Genomic DNA, 21,655 nt, shown 5'->3' with positions numbered 1-21,655 from the left:
CCAGTTGGTTTTAAAAACTGTATCCTTCCCCTTAATTGGTTAATAATACTCTTCAATTCCCACATACTCTTTCATTTTCTTCTGCCTAACCTGCCAATCTTTTTTATACCACTGTCTGAACAACCATCTGTTTACTCTAGCCCAGCTCCTAGGTTGTCTGTGGCTGCAAAAACTGCACTGCCTCGACTTCTTTACAGTGTTATTCAAAATGCCGATAGGGCCTTCCATATTGCTTTGCGCATATAGTACTTATTCAAGTCCATTCCCTTTTTCATACCCCACAATACCCATTCCTAACTTTAATCACTAATGTAAGCCCTAACTTCGGTATCACCCCTCACTTTTAGAGGACCTGCCTCTAATTTCACAAAGAATCTTTCATGAGGCATTAAATTTATCAACTTTTCTCCTCTCAGCCTTATACCCATCTTTACCTCTCATTACCCCTCACTCTCATGTTTCAGATGACTAATCCCACCCCCATATTCTTGTTTCTCTTTCTTCCTACCTCTACCTTGCTGTATCCCTTTAACACCTGCTTTTTTTCTATTGGGAAACCTAAATACTCATTCCTCCCACATCTTAAACCAACCTTCCCACAAACCTGATTCCCTCATGAACTACCAACACATATCTCTCCTTGCTTTCACTATCAAACTTCTTGACAAAGCAGTCAGTATCAGCTATCTTCACTTTTTCATCTCCAATGCATTCTTCAATGAAATACTACAACTCGGCTTCCTTCCCCTTCTATAAACTTTACCAAATTTTTCTCTCAAAAGACACTTTTTATCAAAAGATAGTTTCCAAATTGCCCAAGTCAATGGTATCCTCCAGGTTACCATCCTAATCAAGGCCCTCTTCAGTTTTACATGACACTTGGTTCCTCTAACATCACCGTTTACTATTTTCCCCCTTCCTGTAGAACCCCTTCCAGTATTTTTCTCAAGTGTTTTTTCTCTCTTCTTTTCTTCTGCCCTGGAATATCTCATCCCTCCATCTACCTCACTGCCTCCAATTAGTAGTTATTGACCAATAATTTCCATAATTTACAAACCCCAACTTCTAACCTAAGCTCAAATCCCATAGACATTCTAGTATTCTCAATAATTATAACTCATTTATTGAAAAACTGCTACATGCCAGCAATTGTATTAGATGCATACCAGATACATACCCATTAATATATGTGTTCTCATTTAATCATCTCAACAATAAAAAAAAAGACGATTAATTCCTTTCAGAATGAACAGAGACATGGAATTTACATAGTTTGCCCAATGTCCTATAGTTAGAAGGTACTGAAGCTGGGATTTAAGATATCACATATTAATTCCCTGTGTCCTCCAAGCAATAAGGGCAAATATTGAGGTCTCTGGGGGGTCTAAGGCCACCATTTCCTTGACTCCAGGCGAAGGAAAGGGACTATTTCCCTCAACCAATTTGGAGAGGGTATTTACATAGTCCAGTATCTCTCTCCAAAATTTCTCCCCTGGTCTCCTGGACTTTTATGCCCTTCATGTGTTTTAGGGTGTAAATGCTGTCTAACCAATTCCACACTAACTTCTTTATAATTCTAAATCATTGTGGCCTTCAACCTCACTTTGGAGTATGGGATCTATTATCTTGGAGTTCCCAAAGAAACTTGGTTAATGTTTTCATTTGTTTTTTGTTTTTGGCCCCCTAAAACAAAAACAAAACAAAAGGCATTTATTACACAAAGGTAAAATTAAAACTCCCCAAAATCCTTTTAACTTTAAATACCATCTGAAGTTAGACTGGATGATTCAGATCCTGATTCATCACTACTAGTTGTGTGGGTTTTGGAAGTAATGTAAGCATTTTAAGCTTCAGTTTTCTAATCTCTATGTGAGATTAGAGATTTGATATGAGAATAATGATAGGTTTTCACAGGGTTATTGTAAGGATTAAATGCAATGATTAAATAAAAACTAAAAATATTTACAGTGGCCCACAAAGTCCTAAGACAACTGTCTCTTCCACATCTCTTTGACCTTGTCCTCTCTCACTACTGTCTCCCTCATCAAGCCAGGCCTGTTCTATCTCAAGATGTATGCTGTTGGTTTTCCTTCTACCTGAAATATTCATCCTTCGGATAGCTAACTGCTCCGTCTCCTTCTGGTCTTGCTCAGATATAGCTTCTCAGTGAGAACTTCTCTGGGCATTCAGTTTAACTTAAACCCCTCATTCTACCTCAACCCCGTCTATACTTCATTTTTCCCCATAGTACTTACCATCTCTCTCATACTATTCTCACATTTTCCTTATTTTCTCTCTCCTCCCACTTAAACGTAAGTTGCATGAAGAACATTATCCATAAATATTGGCTGTTATTTTTTTTAAGATTTTATTTATTTATCTAACAAACAGAGAGAGCACAAGTAGGTAGAGTGGCAGGCAGCGGGAGAGGAAGAATAGGCTCCCCGCTAAGTAGAGAGCCCAATGCGGGCTCTATCCCAGAACCCTGGGATCATGACCTAAGCCAAAGGCAGACGCTTAACTGACTGAGCCACCCAGGCTCCCTGGCTGTTATTATAATACTAAACTATAGCACCTCTGTGAAATATTCCAAGAATCAGATCCAGGAGCAGCACTGTTCCTGGCTAGCACATAGCACACCAGACAAAGGGGTGTCAGACAAGCAAATCACTAGGTAATATGAAAGCATACTATAATTCACAAGAAGAGGATCAATGTGAGGGTAAGATAAATATCACCCCATAAAGCCAAGTTAATTCAAGAAATAGGAGAAAAGATTTGAACACATAATGTGCTCTAAGCCAGATTAAAGAGAAAACCTTTTTAGTGAAACAAAGATAAGCAATAATGAATGGGGACAAAGAAAGACTGAATTTTGACAAAAAGGACAATCATCACATACAAATCACAGGTAAAAAACAAAAACCAGGTTTTGCAAAAGAAAACCAAATAAGTGAAGTAGAATACTGTTTTAAAATCAGTAAGACTTAGCGAAGTGATTACATGTGGGGAAAAGGGAAAATACAGATTTACTGTAAGATTTCTAGCTTGTATAACTGTATACATGGTGATAACACTACCTGAATTAGAAATAAGTAAGGAAAAGCAGGACTAGGTTTTAGAAATGTTGAACTCTGGATACCTGAAAACCATTCACGTAAGCATGTCCAGGGTGAACTTGGAAGTACAAATGGAGCTCAAGGGAAGGCTGTGGCTGATGATGTAGCACTGGGGTCTCTGCTATGTAAGTGACAGTCCGAGCCGTGAGAGCAGAGGGATCAGGAAGTCTTAGATCACATCTAAGTTTACAGGATAATTCATGAAAGCAGTAGTTCGATAAAAGAGAAGAAACTGTGGTGTCACAGATAACAAGGGAGAAAATGTTTCCAAAGAAAATACCTTAAAAAATGAACAAGAATAAAAATTAGTACAGTTAGATAAGAACTAGAGAGAGGTCCTGCTGTCCTATATTTCCCTACATTTATCCTCTGTTCCAGGAAAACCACTGATCATTATCCAAATACAACTTGTTCCTTTTCTTTGGTCATTCCCTCTAAATGGACTACCCTGACCCATCTCTCTCAATATTCTCCAGTTAATTCTATCCATTCTTCCAGTTCAAATACTTTCCTCCAATAACCACATTTCTTGGCTCCACTTTCCTAGGGGTAATTTTGTTCCATGCATATAGAAAGAGTGTCTTAGGGATGATATATCTTTAACTCTCAAACCTCAATCTCAATATAGATACATGTACTGAGAGAAGGGAGAATAAACAGCAACCATAGGTAACAATAAATAGTGTATCTAGATTTTCCTTGAAGTTTAGAGAGAATCATGAAAATATTACAGAGTGGTATAGATATGTTTTGCTAACATACTGTAGAATATAGGAGGAGCTACAGATACAAGGCTGGCATGGGTAGCTAGTGAGTTAGCATGAGCATGCCATGCAAATGCAACAGCTGAGGAGCTGAGAATCTATCATGTGCTACCAGCACCATCTTCTCACCATGCTGATTCAGGCAGTACCTAATGCCGACTTAATACAATTCCTTCTTCTTTCTTATTTAAACTATTTTTTCTTTGAAGATTGTAGATTTTTAAAACTATATGCAATGAAATGTGTTCCCTTACCAGAGGGAGACACTATTGAAAGTTTCTATATATAAATATTTACAGAAATATTCAATGAACCATTAAATACCCCAGTCTCTCTTATAACCTAATGATCCTCCAAAGACTAAAGCTACTTGGAAATAGATTCTGGAACTAACAAATATGGCCACAAATATTTATTTGAATATATGTCATTACTTGTGCTGAGAATTCAAGTTCTCAGAAACTGTATCTTACATATGTTTGCATTCCCACAGTGTCTAACACGTACTCATATCTTTGCAGAGAAAAATGTTCAATGAGGCAATAAAGTCACAAAAGTGATGAATTTCTTAAGCTTTCATCTCAAAGTCAGAGAAACCAGAAATTAAATGGCAAGTAAAAAACAAAGTATTTTTGAAATCTATTTACTTTTGAACCTATTCTTTCCCTATATTCTATTTGAAAAAGTAACTGATCAACTTGAAGTTTTAAATATTGAACAAACTGTATATTTTCTAAACAGATACTTGAGCACATTTAAAAGTGAATTGTTAAATATCAGAAAACCAAGGCACTATAAACTGTGATGGGAATTTTTTGTGTGTCATGAAAATTTACATGCATTTTTTTATAGATTTGATCATTTATAAGACAAACCATAGATTTGCATGAGATTTAGGGGAAAAAAGTGCCAAAACAGGCTGAGTACATAAAGAACTACATTTTATAATTCAACTTAGGAAACAAAAGGACAAGGTCTATGGTATGAAGGGTGCATAATTAAAAAAAAAAAAAACCTAAGCATGTTGCTGTTTACTAAATTGGTAAAAAGTGAACCAGGAACATATACATTAAAATGCACACTAGTGTTTAAGTTCTTATTCTATGAATTGCTTTTTTTTTTCAACTATGGATATTAGAACCTATTTTCGAGCTTATCTTCATATTCATGTACTACCGCAGGCAATGGCTATCAATGTCTTCCCTTCTTTAAACTGGCCAGGAAGGCTTGATAAAAAATCCTTTGACCTCATGACACTATATCAGCCTCTGCTAAGTGCTTCTCCTAATGTAAAACCTAGCTGGCAGAAACTCTGCCTTAATTATTCAAATAGTGTCTGAGTTAAGTAACCTCTCTAAGCAGGTAATTATATTAAGTGATGATTATCTGTGTCTCTCTACAAAATGGACTTCTACCATTGTAAGCCTACAGATATGGGAAAAGACTTTGGTCCCAAGTACCACAAAATATAAAGGTTTGCTAAGAATGATAGATTAGAGAAAAATATCTCTGAGTTCCTATGAATACTGTTCCATTAATTGTAACATATATGCAATTTGCCATTATGCCAATTTAGGTGCTCACTCTTTTTAAAGTGATTTCTAAGGATAATATCTATCTTCATTATGAATAAAATATATGTCTACTTCTAAAACCACTTTTTTGGAAAGAAAGTGATCTTTTCTCTCAGCATGCAATTCAAAATATAACTTTAACTTTTTATGGAATGGAGAGGAAAAGAGGCCTAATAAAGTAAATCTTAACCCAGTACAAATGGCAATCTGTATTTGGCTGTATCTGCTGAATAATTTTGAAGTTTCACGTGACTTTATTCTGTAATTTCTACCCAGTGAGACTCTTGACAGCAAGTGGAGTATTTGTCACCAACTATAAAAATGATTAACTAAAGTTATAATAACACCACAGAAACTAAACTGGTATCTAATAGATATTTTTCATGGACATTTTCCAGAATGACAGTCATTAGTAAATAGTATTAATTTCAACTAATTAATTAGTTAATTTTTCCATACTGAACTATGTCTTAGAGAGGTCTGAAGCTGCAATACATCTTTAAATAATGGGTTTTGGAAAAACTTCATACATCTTGACAACTTTCGTAGCTTCAGTTGTGTTGATTCTGAATAGTATTTCATTAACAGTCCTAATGAGAAAAAATGGTAAGAGTGGAAAAATACTAAAATACCAGGAAAATAAAACAGGAGACATTGGAAGTGATAAGGGAGAGAGAAAAGGGGGGAGGGGAGTTTCAAATGGATAATCCCTATGAATAGGTTAATTTCTCCTTTTTGAGGTATCAATCATATGATACCCTCAATGGAACACTGCACAACACACACTAAATAGTACAGAATTTGATATAAGTTACAAAATTCCAGGACTTGATCAACAGAAGTTCCTGACTTAAAATACAGTAAGACCATCACTAAAAGTTTCACTTATAACTGTGACCCCAAGAAAGAACACAAACTGCCCTCCTGAAATCCCTATGCTCCCCTCTCCCTCTACATTTTGACTCACTTATGAAGGGAATCTTGAAATCAACAAATACAACACTATAGCTACTGATGTTCTTTTTTTACTCTTAGTTCCTCTTTCTTCACTTCTATAATTAAAGCTATAGAACTGCCTTAACATTTTAAGTAGATGCTCTATCTTTGAAGGATTAGAAACCCTCAAATAGAAAAAAAAGATTATAAATAAAACATGTTAAGAAGATCCTTTAAAAGCATCTTTAAGAGCCCTAGAAGCCCTCCTAAAGAAAAGACACAATTGTTTACTAAGGGGGTCTTTGCAGAATCAGGATTTTCAAAGACTTTAAATATTTTTTTAAATCCTTCAAAGTATTAATAACTAATCTAATATCTAACTAAATAAGTGAAGAGAACAATAAGAAAATGTTAGATAAATGATTACTGCAATTGTGTATGAACAAAAATGCACGGAGACACTGGGCTTATAAAAACAAAAATAGCAGGGTTAGGGTGATAGAATTTGTGTTTCCTTTGTTTTCTAAATTTTCTTTAATAATTTTAAAGAGTCCTCAACATGGCACCCTCTATGGCTATTATAACATTTATGTCTGATAACTCGAGATTTTTCTAAGGAAAAACAGAGTAAAACTATTCATTTCCTTGGATACATGCACGTTAACTTAGAATTATAAGGAAAACTATAAAAAACTAAGGTCAGTGGGGTACGTGAGTAGCACAGTCATTTGAGCATCCAACTCTTGGTTTTAAGTCAGGCCCAACTCTTGGTTTTGTTGGCTCAGGCCGTGATCTCGGGGTCATGAGATTGAGCCCTGCGTCAGGCTCCATGCTCAGCATGTAGTCTGCTTGGGTTTCTCTCTCCCTTTCCTTCTGCTTCCCACCCCATGTTCCCCCCCCCTTTCTCTCTCTCAAATGGAGAAATATCTTAAAAACAACAACAACAACAATACTAAGGTCAGTGGTTTTCTGAGCTGCAAAAGATAGTGATCCCTGACTCCTCTCTTGCCCCTTTCTCTTACCTCCTATAGCCACCAGATTAAAAAAGTCATTTATTTCCTTCCTGACAACTCTTCCACTCTCACCTAGACCCTCTTTCCCAGAGAAATACAACTGTTACTTAATTGGTTTCCATGCAAACTATATCTCCCTCTCCCCCTCCTCAAACTATTTCATACTTAAACACCTGTTCAAAAATCTTCACTGGCTCCCCACTATTTTAAAAATATCTTTCACAGTACTTATCCAAGTATTCAAAGTTCTCATCAGATCCCTGTCTCTATAACCCTCTGTATACATCAGCCATCCAATTCAGTCATAGTGCTGCAAACACAATATGCAGTCCCACTTAAATGATGTTGTTCAAAAAGTTCCCCTGGCCTACAATGAGTGTTCTCTCCTCTATTTAACTTAGCTCTGCAATTTAAGACTACATTGCTATCTCAAGTCTCTCTCATTTTACACATGTGTAAAATTTTCTAGCAATCCTTGCCAAGAAACAATGTCTAAACTCCTAAACAATCCATCAAAAAGAAACATGGGCACACCAGGAGTCTCAAAATAAAGAATAATGATGTATAAATGCACATTTCTTTTTCCTTCCATATTCAAAGCACTTTTGCCACCATGTGTTCACTTTCTATTCTTAGAGGTAGAAACTTAATTCTATTTCCTCTATAGCCCTTAAAGGCTGATAATGCATTTCTAATTATTGTGACTAGCTACCTCATCTTATTAGAGAAAGCATCATGGTATTAAGGTTAAGTGTCAATGTCCATATGGACTAGATAACTTCATTTTATGTGGCTGCCATCAACTGCAACCCTGATTCTTCCCAGGAATCTTACTATGAATACCAATGGTAATGTGTGTGGACCAGGTGAAAATAAAAGCAGCCTGAAGTGAATGCTCCACTGATTTGATTTCCTTTAATTGGATTTGAATCAAATATTTTACTACTAGTTACTTTAAATATTAATATTTATAAAAACATACTTTGTTTTGACCATGTTCAATACAAGCCCATTTTCAAGTCTGCTGGTTACAGCTCAAAAACCACCACTGATATGTAATTGAACATTTCTCTTCAAGGAGGGACGATCTTATCACCCAAACTCTGATGTGCGCATGTAATCCAGACCTGACTAATCCATGTACCCATCTCTTTGGACAGTGAGACTGAGTCAGGGTCCAAATGTGACCAAAGTTAGAAATTTTGCTGAAACTTGGGGAAAGAAGACTTTCTTTTTGGCTGGGGTTTTGAGCAAAAAACTTAAAAAATAGACCATGGGCTACTTCCATTCTTTGCCACTCTGTGGGGGAAGCTTGCTTGAGAATGTATGGTACAGGGTATACAGTATACTCTATAGAATGGGGGAAACTGATCTGAGTGGTGGAAAGGGACAGAAAACAGATTACAGTGTTGGAGTATTTGCATCCAGCCAACATAAAAGCCTGATTTTTCATTTATATGTGCTAATATATTCCTTTTTTTGCTTAAGTCAATTTGAATTGGTTTTGAAGAGATACATGGAAAATTCAGAAAGAAAATATTATGGAAATTTAGAAAATTTTGTCCTCCTATTTCCAACACTGACCTAGTATAATCTATATATGGGTGTCATCTTGTTGGGAAAGGCAATCTCATGTGCACAGTATTGCCCCATTTGGTCATATGAGAATGGTCCCTGGGCCTGGAATACTGCCCAGCTATGGCCTTGTGTGGGAAGATCTTTCCCTGTTTCAGGCTCAGAGAGTGTTCCTTTGTTCTACTAAGTGTGTGCATCAGTGGCTCTCAGGCACACCCCCAGCTTTCAGTATTTCAGACTCGACGGAGGAGGGGTCAAGGTTCTACTGCACAAGAGGGGTGTGTGCAGGCCATGTGCTCTGCCTTGGCTGCCAGGAAGAGGACTTGCTGGCCATAGGGGGCTGAATGACATACTATTAGAGCTGATCTTGCTCTGTCTCTTCTCTATGTAAGTGTGTTGTTCTAACCAGTGCTTGACTACAATGTGTTTTCCTTGGCAACTCCAATATCAAGATGCAATGGGCAGAAGTGTTTGACTTCTATGCCTGATGGCTGGCATAGTGACGATCTCTGCTATCCTCCATGTAGTTGGGAGTCCTCCCTTAGCGCTAGGAATGGGTACACAGTCTTCTGCTTGACACATCTCTTCAATAGAAGCAGACAAAACTTAACCATGAACCTAAAGTATGATCACAGGACCATTTCAAAGTAATGCAATCTAATCCTTCTTAAGGAAGTCAATATAAACAAAATGAGGTCCAAGGCTATATTTGTGACCATCAGAAGCTAGTGTTGCAGAAATTGTCTCTCAGGATTTAAAGATCTTGACAGCAAAATAGATAAAAAACATTACTTTGGGAGTACCAAGAGTAAGAAAAATTCTAAAGCAAATCAAATGAAAGCAAATACAGTTTACTATAAGGAAAGAACCCAAAAATAGCAGATCAAGGTATGCTATCACATACAAAAATGTATAATCCAACTTTTAACTATGATTGTTTAAAGTAATTACTGACTTGTCTACCAGACCAAATATCATTAACATTCTATTTCATGGTGGGATTTCTTAATGTCAAAAAGAAATAAGTCATTTTGATTAGTTTTTTGGAAAATAAGATCTCAGATTCTTTCTTTCTCAAGCACATTAAAATTGCTGATTTTATTTATTCAAATGTGTAAATTAGTGAATGAAGCACATATTTATAACTTGATATGTAAGTAAATGCACCAAAAATTATGTATACACGTTCACAATAATCACTCTAAATATAAGTAAAGGACCTATTATCTATATAGTAAGCCAATGCTGAGAAATAACTATAATTTTCTTTTGGAAGAAATTAGAACTTGAAATTGTCTTGCATAAAGACCTAATTTTTGTTATATAAAAGATACTCCACAATTTTAACTGGAATGACATTAATTAATAAATGCATGCTTAAATGTGAGACTACCTATAACTATATGAAAAGTTTCTACAAATGAGAACTATAAAAATCAGTATGTATATGGAGAAAAATTATTTAAATTGTAAAAAACATTTTGGAATCAATTCTGGTTAAGTGATTATCAACCTGTTTCTCTACTTCTTGGGCACATAGCTAGACATATTTCTTAACTTCCTTTGCAGATTGGAATGGCCATGTTACTGAGTACCAGTCAATGGAATATGAAAAGTGATTGGTGTTTTCAGACCCATCCCCTAAAACTTCTACCTGTATCCCCTATCTTGTTTACTCTTTGCCATCATTTACAGATGAGTCAGGTAACCTTAGAAGCCTATGCTCAAGCTGGTCGAGCCACTAAATAGATGGTGTCTTGGTTCCTCAATTTCCTCCTGGAGGAAAGCCACCTCTTGATCAGGAACACTTATTATGGATTTTAAATTAGTGAGAATTAAATTTCCATTACATCTGAGCTATTACATGATTTATCAATTTTCTTAAACAGCTAGATTACCTTAACTAATATAGTTTAATATTATATCCCTAATATATGGCCATGAGTATCCATTACTTATTTTGTTACTCCACTAATTAAAAAATTTTAATATCCCAAATTCTCAATATAAATACATTAACTTCAAACTGAGAAGTATTTAATGTTCATAAGTAGTCTACATTTTATTTTATTTTTCAGGTTTTATTTATTTTAGAGAGAGAGGGAGGGAGAGAGTACGAGCAGGGGGAGGGGCAGAGGGAGTTGGAAAGAGAATCCTCAAGCAGACCCCGTGCTGAACATGGAGCCTAACTCCGAGTTTGATCCCGGGACCCTGACATCATGACCGGAGCTGAAACCATGAGTTAGGCCATGTAAGTGACTGAGCCACCCAGATGACCCATATGTATGCTACTTTTTAAATAAAAAAATTTTTAAGTTTATTTTTTGCCTCATCCTAACAGATCCTAATTTTTAACATTTAATCAACATTATCCTTATTAATGGCTTTAGTGATCAACAGAATCCTTGGCCAAAAGATTTATGTTTTAATCAGGATAATGTAACTTCCTTTACAAAATTAAAAAATAAAAATATAAACCAGTCATCAGTTTTATCACATTCCTATAAAGCATCTCAAAAGTAACAAAATATTTCAAGAAAACAGCCAGAAAATATCTTTAGAATAACTTTAAAAGAAGTAAAAATGGTCTCACCAGCATAGTTCTCATTTGGTAAGAATGAATGTGCAGTCATTCAGAAAAAAAGCAGATGTAAATAAAATGAAACCATCCCTAGACAAGATTTTGAAGTAGTACTTTTTCTCAAATTTTGGTCAAGCATTTATACTCTAACATTTATCCATCCATCCATCCATTCTTTTGTTCATGTATTCCATATATATATATATATATATATATATATATATATATATATATATATATATTAGTCTATATTATATATATATATTAGTCTCCTTTTCTGGAAGGCATTGTATTAGAATCTGCTAATATAAAGGTGAGAGATACATATAATGTCCTTGAGGAGTTCACAGTCCAGTATTTTCAAGAACAAGAAACCAACAAAATTCACAATTACTTATTAAAATTACAATCACAATAAGTACTATTTACAGATCATTGGAAGCACTGGAGAAGCCCCTAGTCTAGACCAAGGAGAGGTTTTGAGGATGGGCTAAGATTGGAAGGGGGTCACACCAGAGTCAAGGTTTGATAGATGGGAATTTAAAAATGGCAAAACTGGTGTGGGGTGGAGGGGAGTGTGAGAACTTCAAGTATGTAAATATAGGTGAAAAGAGTATGGAAAATTCAGAGAAGTACTGGTTAGTGGGGAAAGTACTAAGAAATGAGGAGACAGAATTCTAAAGAAGTCAGTTCTTGACATGTCCCCAGTTTCCTTATTTCATAATCAAATGATTGTTGTCATTTTAATGTCCTTATAGTGTCCCTTCCTCACTATATTAACTTCTCTTTGTTTTTAATTTTAACCCCTAGTCATATCTTGTGGCAAAAGAAAAATTTCACTCAGCATTCTATTTCATAATCTACTTTAAAATGACCGATTAGTTATTAAACTGTGTGATTGTATAGTATACAGATTATAAATTCATTCGAAGTTCAGTGGAGATTTTTTTCATGTAAGATACTTATACTTTTCAATTCTGGAATCATTTAATTTTTAATAGTTCCCATTTTTCTTCTGAGATTTTCCACCTGTTCAAATAAAAATTGCTCTGAGCTGAAATAAGTGAGGAGGTTACTATATAAAGAAAGAAAGACTTGAACTCTATCTTGGAAAAAAAATAGCATTTAAACAAACAGGAAAGACAGGAGAATGAAAAGAGAACGAGCAAAGACATCGAGGAAGAAATGCCTATGCTATGCTTAGGTAAATGACAAAAGAATAGGGTATATTGGTGGGAGGATGAAAAAAAAAAAAAAAGATGTCATTAGGAGGGACAGGAACAGAATGGGAAGATCTTGACATTCTTGAAATCCCAGAAGAGGAATTTGGTCACTCCAGTAGTCAAAATAAGGTTCTCACCTATTTTTTTCCATCATAGAGGTCATGGAATGAAAACTTCATTTCAGGAAGTTTCAGGGGGCAGTGTTACATAGACATAGGTCAGAACATTTTTACACATTCTCACATATTAGTCTTCATGACTTTAGGGCAGGGATTACTATGCTCATTTTACAGAAGGGGAAACTGAAACTCAGAGAAAGGAAGCAACTAACCAAGCATATAGCTAGTAAATGGGAACATCAAGATACAAATCCTGAACTGTACAACTCCAAAATATATGCTTTTTATGCTATACAGATGACCAGGTCAAGAAACTGTATAATGCAAATGTAGAGGGTCAAGGGCCTATCACAGAGTTAATTTATTATTTCATTCAATAAAAATTTATTGTCTGTCTACTATCTGTCTAGACATCATTGTAAGCTCTGGATAACAGCAGTCAACAACAACAAAAATAAAAATAGCTTCTGCTCACAGTAAAGCCTACATATTAACCAAGGAAGACAAACAAATACAACAAGTAAAATGAATGGTATGTTAGATGATGATAGTGATATGGAGAAAAATAAAGTAGAAAAGGGGGATAGGAATTGCCAGGGTGGCTAATTTTGAATAGGGTGATCAGGCAAGGCCACACTGAGAAGCTGATATTTGATTAAAAACCTGAGAGAATAAGCCATAAAGATACCTGGAAAAGATCATTCCAAAAAGAAAGAACAGCAACTGCAAGAATCTTGAGTAGGTGTGTGCCTCCTGTTTTCCAGGAATGGCAATGAATCATATGTGGCTGGAACAGTGTGAGTAGGGAACAGAGTGGTGAAAATGAGGCGTGAGAGATAAGGATTAGGTAAGGGTAGGTAGGCAGGACAGGCAGGGCCTTTTTTAAGATTTTATTTTTTATTTGACAGGGAGAGAGAACAAGAGAGCACAAGCAGGGGGAGCAGCAGGCAGAGGCAGAGGCAGAGGCAGAGGGAAGAAGCAGGCTTCCCATGGAGCCAGAAGCCCAATATGGGGCTTGATCCCAAGACCCTAGGATCATGACCTGAACCGAAGACAGACCCTAAACCAACTGAGCCACCCAGGTGCCCCTGGGCAGGGCCTTTTGAGCCAGTATAAAGACTGTCTTTTCGTCAGGGCAAGATCAAAAACCATAGAAGTGTTCCAAGTAAGAAAGTGACATAATTTAACTTACATTTTAAAAGGATCTCTTTGGCAGCTCTTTTAAGAAGACAGTGTAGGGAAGAAGGGCTTCCACTGCCTCCAGAGCACCATGTGTGGCTGCCACTGCCACGGGACAGAGAGCCACAGCAGCATTTCCAGCAGGTTCCACCACCCACCCCGGGGAGACCCTGGGGGCTTTGCAGCAATTTGGCATCTCCTGAGATGCCAGCTTGTTTCTGGGGAGAAATCCTGACCCAAATTGAGGGGAGCAGGATCCTCATTCAGCTGGGACATGAATATACAAACTGCTGACTCTCAGGACCTTCTAGAAGAAGGAGCTAAGGTCCCACTTTCCGAGTCCTACTGGAACCAAAGCCCGAAGAAGTGATGGCATTTATTGTCCTCACCCTGGAATTCCTCACCCATGACTGGGACCAGCTTGCTAAGGAGCTGCAGCAGCATGTAAAGTCAGTGACAGCAACGTATTAGTACCGAGGAAGCCTGTCCATATTTTGCCTGACCATTTCCCTCTTGGAGAACTGTCCTTGCTATAGAGTCTTGAGAATATCAAGCTAACTTACAGCAATAACTGAGAAGATCAAGCAGTTTAAGAAATAAAACAGAGAACTTGCTGAAGAAATAACCATTTGGGAGCAGAAGATCAATGAAGCAAAGAAATGTCTTCGAGAAAGTAAGTTTCTCTCTGATGAAGCTCTTAAATTGAAGCCACAAGATGAACTCGAAGATCCAGAGCTGAGAGCTGTGAGACCCAAGAAATGTGAACTGGAAGAAAGTAAAAAGGTCCTGGAAGACAACTGCAATGCATTGAGGTCTGTGAAAACAACCAAGGAAACAGAATTGAAACAGCTGAAGAAAGCGGAGATCTTGGTTGAATTCTATGAACAAAGAAAGTGGCTGTGAAAGAGAAGCTGGAAATGACACACTATAAACTGGTGGCAAAGAAGAATCAGCTGTGAGCTTCAGAGGAAAATGTGAAAGTAGCTACAGAAGAAATACACAAGCACAAGCAACAAACTGAACAACTACAAAAACAGCTGCAGGAGGCAGAGCTCACCTTCAGATACCAGATCCCAGTTCATGAGAAGAATGCTCAAGACAACCGGATCAAGGCTTGGATTTGGGAGAGGGAGGTGGCAGAGGAGAGCTGGGAGAACACCTACTTGAAATACAGACTGGACATAATGGAAGAAAAGACGCTGCCTGAGGGATACATGAGGCAGGAACCCATCCCGGGAAGACCTGAGATGCAGAACACAGAGAGATTCAGAATCTAAAGCAGCTCCCTCATTGAACAGCAGCACCATCCCTAAAAAGGGCCCAGAGATGGCTAAGGTCAATATGGATGCATGGGGGCTTCCTCATTTCCCAGGACCACCTTGCAGGCCTTATCCATGGCCCTCCTTTGTCACCATTCATGGACTATGGGCCACATTCACAGCCTTATCCTGCTGGCTGGCCTCATGGACTTCACCAGCCACCTCCCCCTCCACCATTTGAGCTTTGGTCTGATGCTTAAGCTGGTAGGGCTCCCCTGAGGAACAATGGCACCATGTCTAATAGAGACCCAGAGATGGGTAAGGTCAGTATGGATGAGAGAGGGCTTCTTCATTGTCCAAGGCCACCCTGCATGCCCTACCACACGGGCACCTTTATCAGGATTCATTGGATATGGGCCATCTCGACCTCCTCCACACTGGTGGACTTAGGGGCCTCACACACAGCTAGTACCTTCACCACATGAGCTTAGGTCCCATTCAGAAATCTGTGGTGTTCAAGGGAACAACAGCGGCACCATGCCCAAGAAGGTCCCAGGAAAGGACCAGATCCCTGTGGATACAAGAGGCCCTCCTTGTGTACCAGGTCCACTGTGGACACCATACTCCCAGGTCTCCCTTCATCACCTTCCTGAGGCCCTGGGACACATCTTCCTCTGCTCATGCAGTGACCTCTGGGTCCTCACCCTTCACCTGCACCTATGCTGCAGGGACAATCAGCTTGAAATTTGAAGACCTCCCTTGAGCAGTAACAACCAGGATGTGAAGAGTATATATTTAGAAAATGTGTCAGATCTGCCTAATGGTCTGAATGTTTTCCCTGCCCATTCTGTCACCTGTGCTTTGTCTCTTCTGGTATCCCCTTAATAAACCTTTCACAGTTCTGCTGGGAGAGAAAAAAAAAGAATACCCTTTAGGGAGGGGCAATGGTGGTAACAGGAATACCAATTTAATAATCCAGGTAAAGGATGGCAGTGGCTTAGACCAGAGTGGCAGTAGTGAGGCTGGTAAGAAATGGTTGGATCCTAGACATATTTTGAAGGAAGAGGTAGTAGGATTTCAAGACCAATTGCTTGTGGGGCATGAGAAAAGAGAGGGGTATGGGACCACTCCAAGGTTTTGGAGGACAGAGTTTGGATGGACAGAGTTGCTATTTACTGAAATGGGAAAAATGAGGGACCAGGAGGTTTGTGGGAGAAATGCAGAAGTTCAATTTTATCCATGTTTAGTTTGAGAAGGATATTAGACATGAGTGGAGATGTCAGATAATTAAGTACAAGAATGTGGAGTTCAGGAGAGCATCTAAGCTGTAGCTGTAAACATGGGATACGCTGGCCCATAATAGGTATTTAAAGCTGTGAGACTGTTCAGCATGCTGGGCCAAAAGAGTCAGTGCAGATAAAAAAGAGAAGTCCAGGGAATGAGCCCTATGGCACTTTAGTGTTATGTGGTCAGGGATATAAGAAGGAACCAGCAAAGGAGACTGAAAGGGAGTAGCCAGCCGAGAAGGAAGAAAATCAGGAGAGTGTGGTGTCTAGGAAGTCAAGGGAAGAAAGTATGCATGTGAAAGAGGATAATATGGTCAACTTTGGCAAATGCTCCTCAAAGATCAAGTAAGAAAAGGACTAAGAAATGTCTACTGGAATTAGCAATGTGGAAGTCAGTAGAGAACTCTGTAAGGCAGTTCTGGGACCTGGCGAAGGAGAAAGCCTGATTAAACTGGTTTTAAGAGAAAATGGAGGAGAGACATGGGAAAAAGAAAAAACATTCTCGCAGAATTTTAGTGTAAAAATGAATAAAGAAATGAGGCAGTTCCTGGAATGGGAAGTGTGGTCCAGCAGGGATGATGAGAATAAACAAAGGGGAACTCTCTAGTAGACCAGAAGAATGAAAAAACAGGAAAGAATCAAACAAAATATGAACATATCTGTGCTGGAAGAATGAAAGAAAAATGGAAAATGGGTACAGGCATAGATTCAGGTGGGAAGACGATTCATTTGTATTTTCATAGGTTCAGTTTGAAATGACAATGGGATGTTTGAGAAAAGAACTGGAAAGTAGTGAGAAGTTGAAGGTAGAATTATAGATTTGGAAATAAATAGCACTTAGTTACTACCTGAGCTCAAAAAGCAGCTCTCTGTGGAAGAGAATGCCTAAGAAATAATAGAAAGAATAAAAAGCTAGGGTCTGTGAAAAGAAAGGAGACAAGCTAAGGAGAATACAATTAGGAGAGTGGTTACCTGGTTGATATAAGAAGAATCAAAGAGAAAAGAATCAAATTTGGAAAGTCCGCCCTAATCACCCAAATCTGAGTCCAATATGTTTCCTATGTGTTTAATTACTACCTTGTATTTCCTCCATTATAAAACGTATTATACTATCTCATAATTGCCTATGTCCATGTCTATACCTGCTGCTAAACCAGAAGTTCAATGATAGCAAGGACCCTATCAATCTTATTGACTGCTACACATATCTCAGGGCCTAGCACAGAACCTACCACACAGCAGATTCATGATAAATTACCATTGATCATATTATTAAATGTATTATTTATGCTATAAATACCATACAGACATCTGATATTAAAACAGAATTATCAGTGAATTTAGAAGAGGCAGACTTTCCAACTTTGCTGCCATAATTATATCACTTTCCAGCTTAAAAATTTTTGATTAAAAAAAAAATGAAACCATTTTCCATGACCTATAAGACCCTGTCTAATCTGGATTTCCAACTTCGTTCCATTTTATTCTCTACCCTGTTCACTATACCTCAGTATAAACCAATGTCCTCTTTTCTGGGACTTAAACATAATAAGTTCTTTCCCGCCTCAGGAAACAGTATTTCCTTTTATTCCAAATTTTCTTTCCTTGTTATTTATGTGACTGGATCCTTCTCCTCCTTCATGTAACAGTTTATCTCTCCTCCTCTAGCCACTATAAGTAAACAACCACACCCCACTCCCAGTTATTCTCACTGCTAAGCATAAGTCAGAATATCTTGGTTAAGTAAATATGCCTCCAGGATTATAAACGATCAAAGCATCTCTTTTTTTTTTTTTAAGATTTTATTTATTTATTTGACAGAGATAGAGACAGCCAGCGAGAGAGGGAACACAAGCAGGGGGAGCGGTAGAGGAAGAAGCAGGCTCATAGCGGAGGAGCCTGATGTGGGGCTCAATCCTGTAACGCCGGGATCACGCCCTGAGCCGAAGGCAGACGCTTAACCGCTGTGCCACCCAGGCGCCCCATGATCAAAGCATCTCTTTAATTAGGTTACAGAAAAGATCAGATTCTTCAGGGTTTATGGTTAGATTCCCAAAAATCATAAAATGCCTTTTGCTTCAAAGGATAAGATAAAATTAGAGAACTCATAAATCAAAGGGCAAAGGCAAAAGTCCCTACTGATGATATTATTATCTTTCTCTTCCTCTTCCAGTCTCCCTTCTTTTTCTCCATCTTCCTCTTCACACACACATGCACACACAGGTATGCACGCTTTTGTCCTGTGTGGGGTGTTGGTTATACAGTCTATCAGAAAGGCAATAAAACCTTATAAAGATATTAATAAGTATAAATGTGAAACACAATCTGAGAATATCATCTGACTGAGGCATTAGCTGGCACTTTACTTAACTCTCATGAAGGATGCTATTGAGCCAATACAATTTTCTAAGATTATGTTGGTGAAATGACCTCATCTTAATTTATGTAACCCAGAACCTTGGAAGTCATAGTTATGCAGGGATAAAATGAGTTCTGATTAGTTATAATAGAATAAGTAAGAAGGAAGACACTGGTAATATCGAATTTTTAAAACGTAGTTGAATGATCAAAAAAAATTATTGAGCACTTACTATACGCTAAGAATGCTAACAGGCACTTGGGATAGACAATAAAAAATAAAATGCTGTTCCTGGGTTTACAATTTCATTCTTATAGAATTTTACTTAAATGAAGAGGGTAGGGAGAAGCAGGTATTGGGTGGGGGGGGAGGTTGTGAGGGAGAAGACAGAATGGTAAGGAACAAGAGAGCAGCAATGAATGTAGTCTGTAAGTTTGAAGAACTGAAAACGAGAGTAAGTGAAGGATGATAATATATTCTCTTAAATACTAGTTTATACTTTATGTGGTATTTTAACATTCTCATGTAATTTAAAGTATAAAAGAATTAATTTAAAGTTAAGTTATATAGAATATAAAATAAAAATCATATGGTCCTCTCAATAGATGCAGAAAAAGCATCTGACAAAATATCCTTTCGTGATAAAAACATTCAACAACTTGGGTACAGAAGGAACATATTTCAATGTAATAAAGGCCATATATGACAAGCCCACAGTTAACATCATCCTCAATGGTGAAAGGTTGAAAGTTTTTGTTCTAAGATGAGGAAGAAGACAAGGATGCCCACCTTCACCACTCCTATTAAACATAGTACTGGAAGTCCCAGCCAGAACAATGAGGCAAGAAAAATAAATAAAAGGCATTCAAATCAGAAAAGGAAAAAGTAAAATTGTCTGTTTGCACATGATATGATTTTATACAAAGAAAATCTTAAAGACTCCACCAAAACACTAGAACTAATCAACAAATTCAGTAAAATCGCAGGATACAAAGCCAACATACAGAAATCAGTTGCATTTCTATACGCAAACAACAAAACATTTGAAAAAGAAATAAAGGAAACAATCCTATTCACAATAGCATAAAAAACAATTTAATAGTTAGGAATAAATTTAGCCAAGAAAGGGAAAGATCTGTACACAGAAAACTATAAGACTTTAATGAAAAAAATTAAAGACGACACAAACCAATGGAAAGATATTCTGTGTCCATGGATTGGAAGACTTGATATTGTTAAACATTCCCACAAAGTCATTTATAGATTTAATGTAATCAAAATTCCAATGGCATTTTTTCATAGAAATAGAAGAAACAACCCTTAAAAGGTAAATTATTGCCCTGACGACCAATCAAATTTGTACTCATAGGAGCAGAAAAAGAAGGCAAAGGCAAATTAGGGTCATATCATTGTAATCTGAGATCCACAGATCTGTGAGGGCAAGAAAATGGTTGTGAATAGTTGATTATCTAAGAAATCAACATTTAAAAAATATTCTAGTGCAGTGTGCACAAACTTTTGAATATAAGAATCATCTGGGAAGTTTATTAAAAATAATCCACTTCCAGGGACACCCAGATGGCTCAGTCAGCTAAGTGTCTGACTTTGATTTCAGCTCAGGTCACGATCTCAGTCATGAGATGGAGCCCTGTGTTGGGCTCCACATTCAGCACAGTCTGCTTGAGATCTCCCTCTCACTTTCCCTCTGCCTCTCCCCTTGCTCTCTTTCTAAATAAATAAATAAATAAATAAAATCTTTAAAAAAAATTAATAATAATCCACTTCCAGACATTCTGATTCAGTAGGCTGAAGTGAGAAAGACTACAGAAACATTACTATTCAGTAGTAATATAAAGATCAAGTTAATATTCATCTAAGAAGTAGAATTTGGATTCAAATACAAGTCTGGGCTCAAAACTCTTGCTCTCTACACTGTAATGTCACTCTAAGTTACAAATACATGCCATTGATTAAATTAGTATAATTCCTTAATGCAGGGTCTCAGTAAGTTAGCGATAGTGATAATGGTAATTATGACGATAAAGATATTTTCAATGTTTAGGAAACTGGCACCAAACTAAGTAAGAGTAGGATCAAAGGCTAAAAGGGAATATTCTATAAGCCTTCAAGAATAGATTTATTTCAGCAACACAGAAAGAATAATTATAGGAAAAGATATAACATGTCAGTGTTGTCTCATTTATTTTGGGGACAAGCAATATCCACTTTAGTGATACAATTCTCACTGGGTTCATTATCTTCGTTCATTTTAGAGTTCCTCATTTCTTGTTAAATTCATCTTCTTGATTACCTCATTTTTCTCCAAATTAAGACTTTGTTTCTCATTGTTAATTATTTGATAGCATAAGCAGCTATCAAATAAATAGCACTGTTGTGAAACTGTAAGCAACCAAAACATTTGAGCTTTAAAAAGCACAGATGCTTGGGACACCTGGGTGGCTTGGTCAGTTAAACCTCCAACTCTTCGTTTCAGCTAGGGTCATGATCTCATGGGTTGTGGGACTGAGACCCGCATCAGGCTCCTCCCTCAGTAGGGAGTCTGCGTGAAAGATTCTCTTACTCTGCACTCACTCTCTCTCTCAAAATAAACAAATCTTTTTTAAAAATAAAAAAATAAAATAAAAAGCATAGATAGTTGAAATAAAAA

At 37.2% G+C, this 21,655-nt stretch overlaps 1 pseudogene; it reads left to right on the top strand.

Moving 5' to 3' along the window:
* The window catches only part of LOC148108642 (uncharacterized), a 78,709-nt pseudogene extending 63,349 nt beyond the window's left edge, over positions 1-15,360 (top strand).
* Positions 15,361-21,655: the final 6,295 nt, after the last annotated feature.

Source organism: Ursus americanus, chromosome 17 (genome assembly GCF_024610735.1).
Source record: "Ursus americanus isolate L20-20 chromosome 17, mUrsAme1.1.p, whole genome shotgun sequence".
NCBI classification, from domain to species: domain Eukaryota; kingdom Metazoa; phylum Chordata; class Mammalia; order Carnivora; family Ursidae; genus Ursus; species Ursus americanus.
Note: the sequence above shows the minus strand (reverse complement) of the source record. Positions and strands in the feature narration are given on the sequence as shown.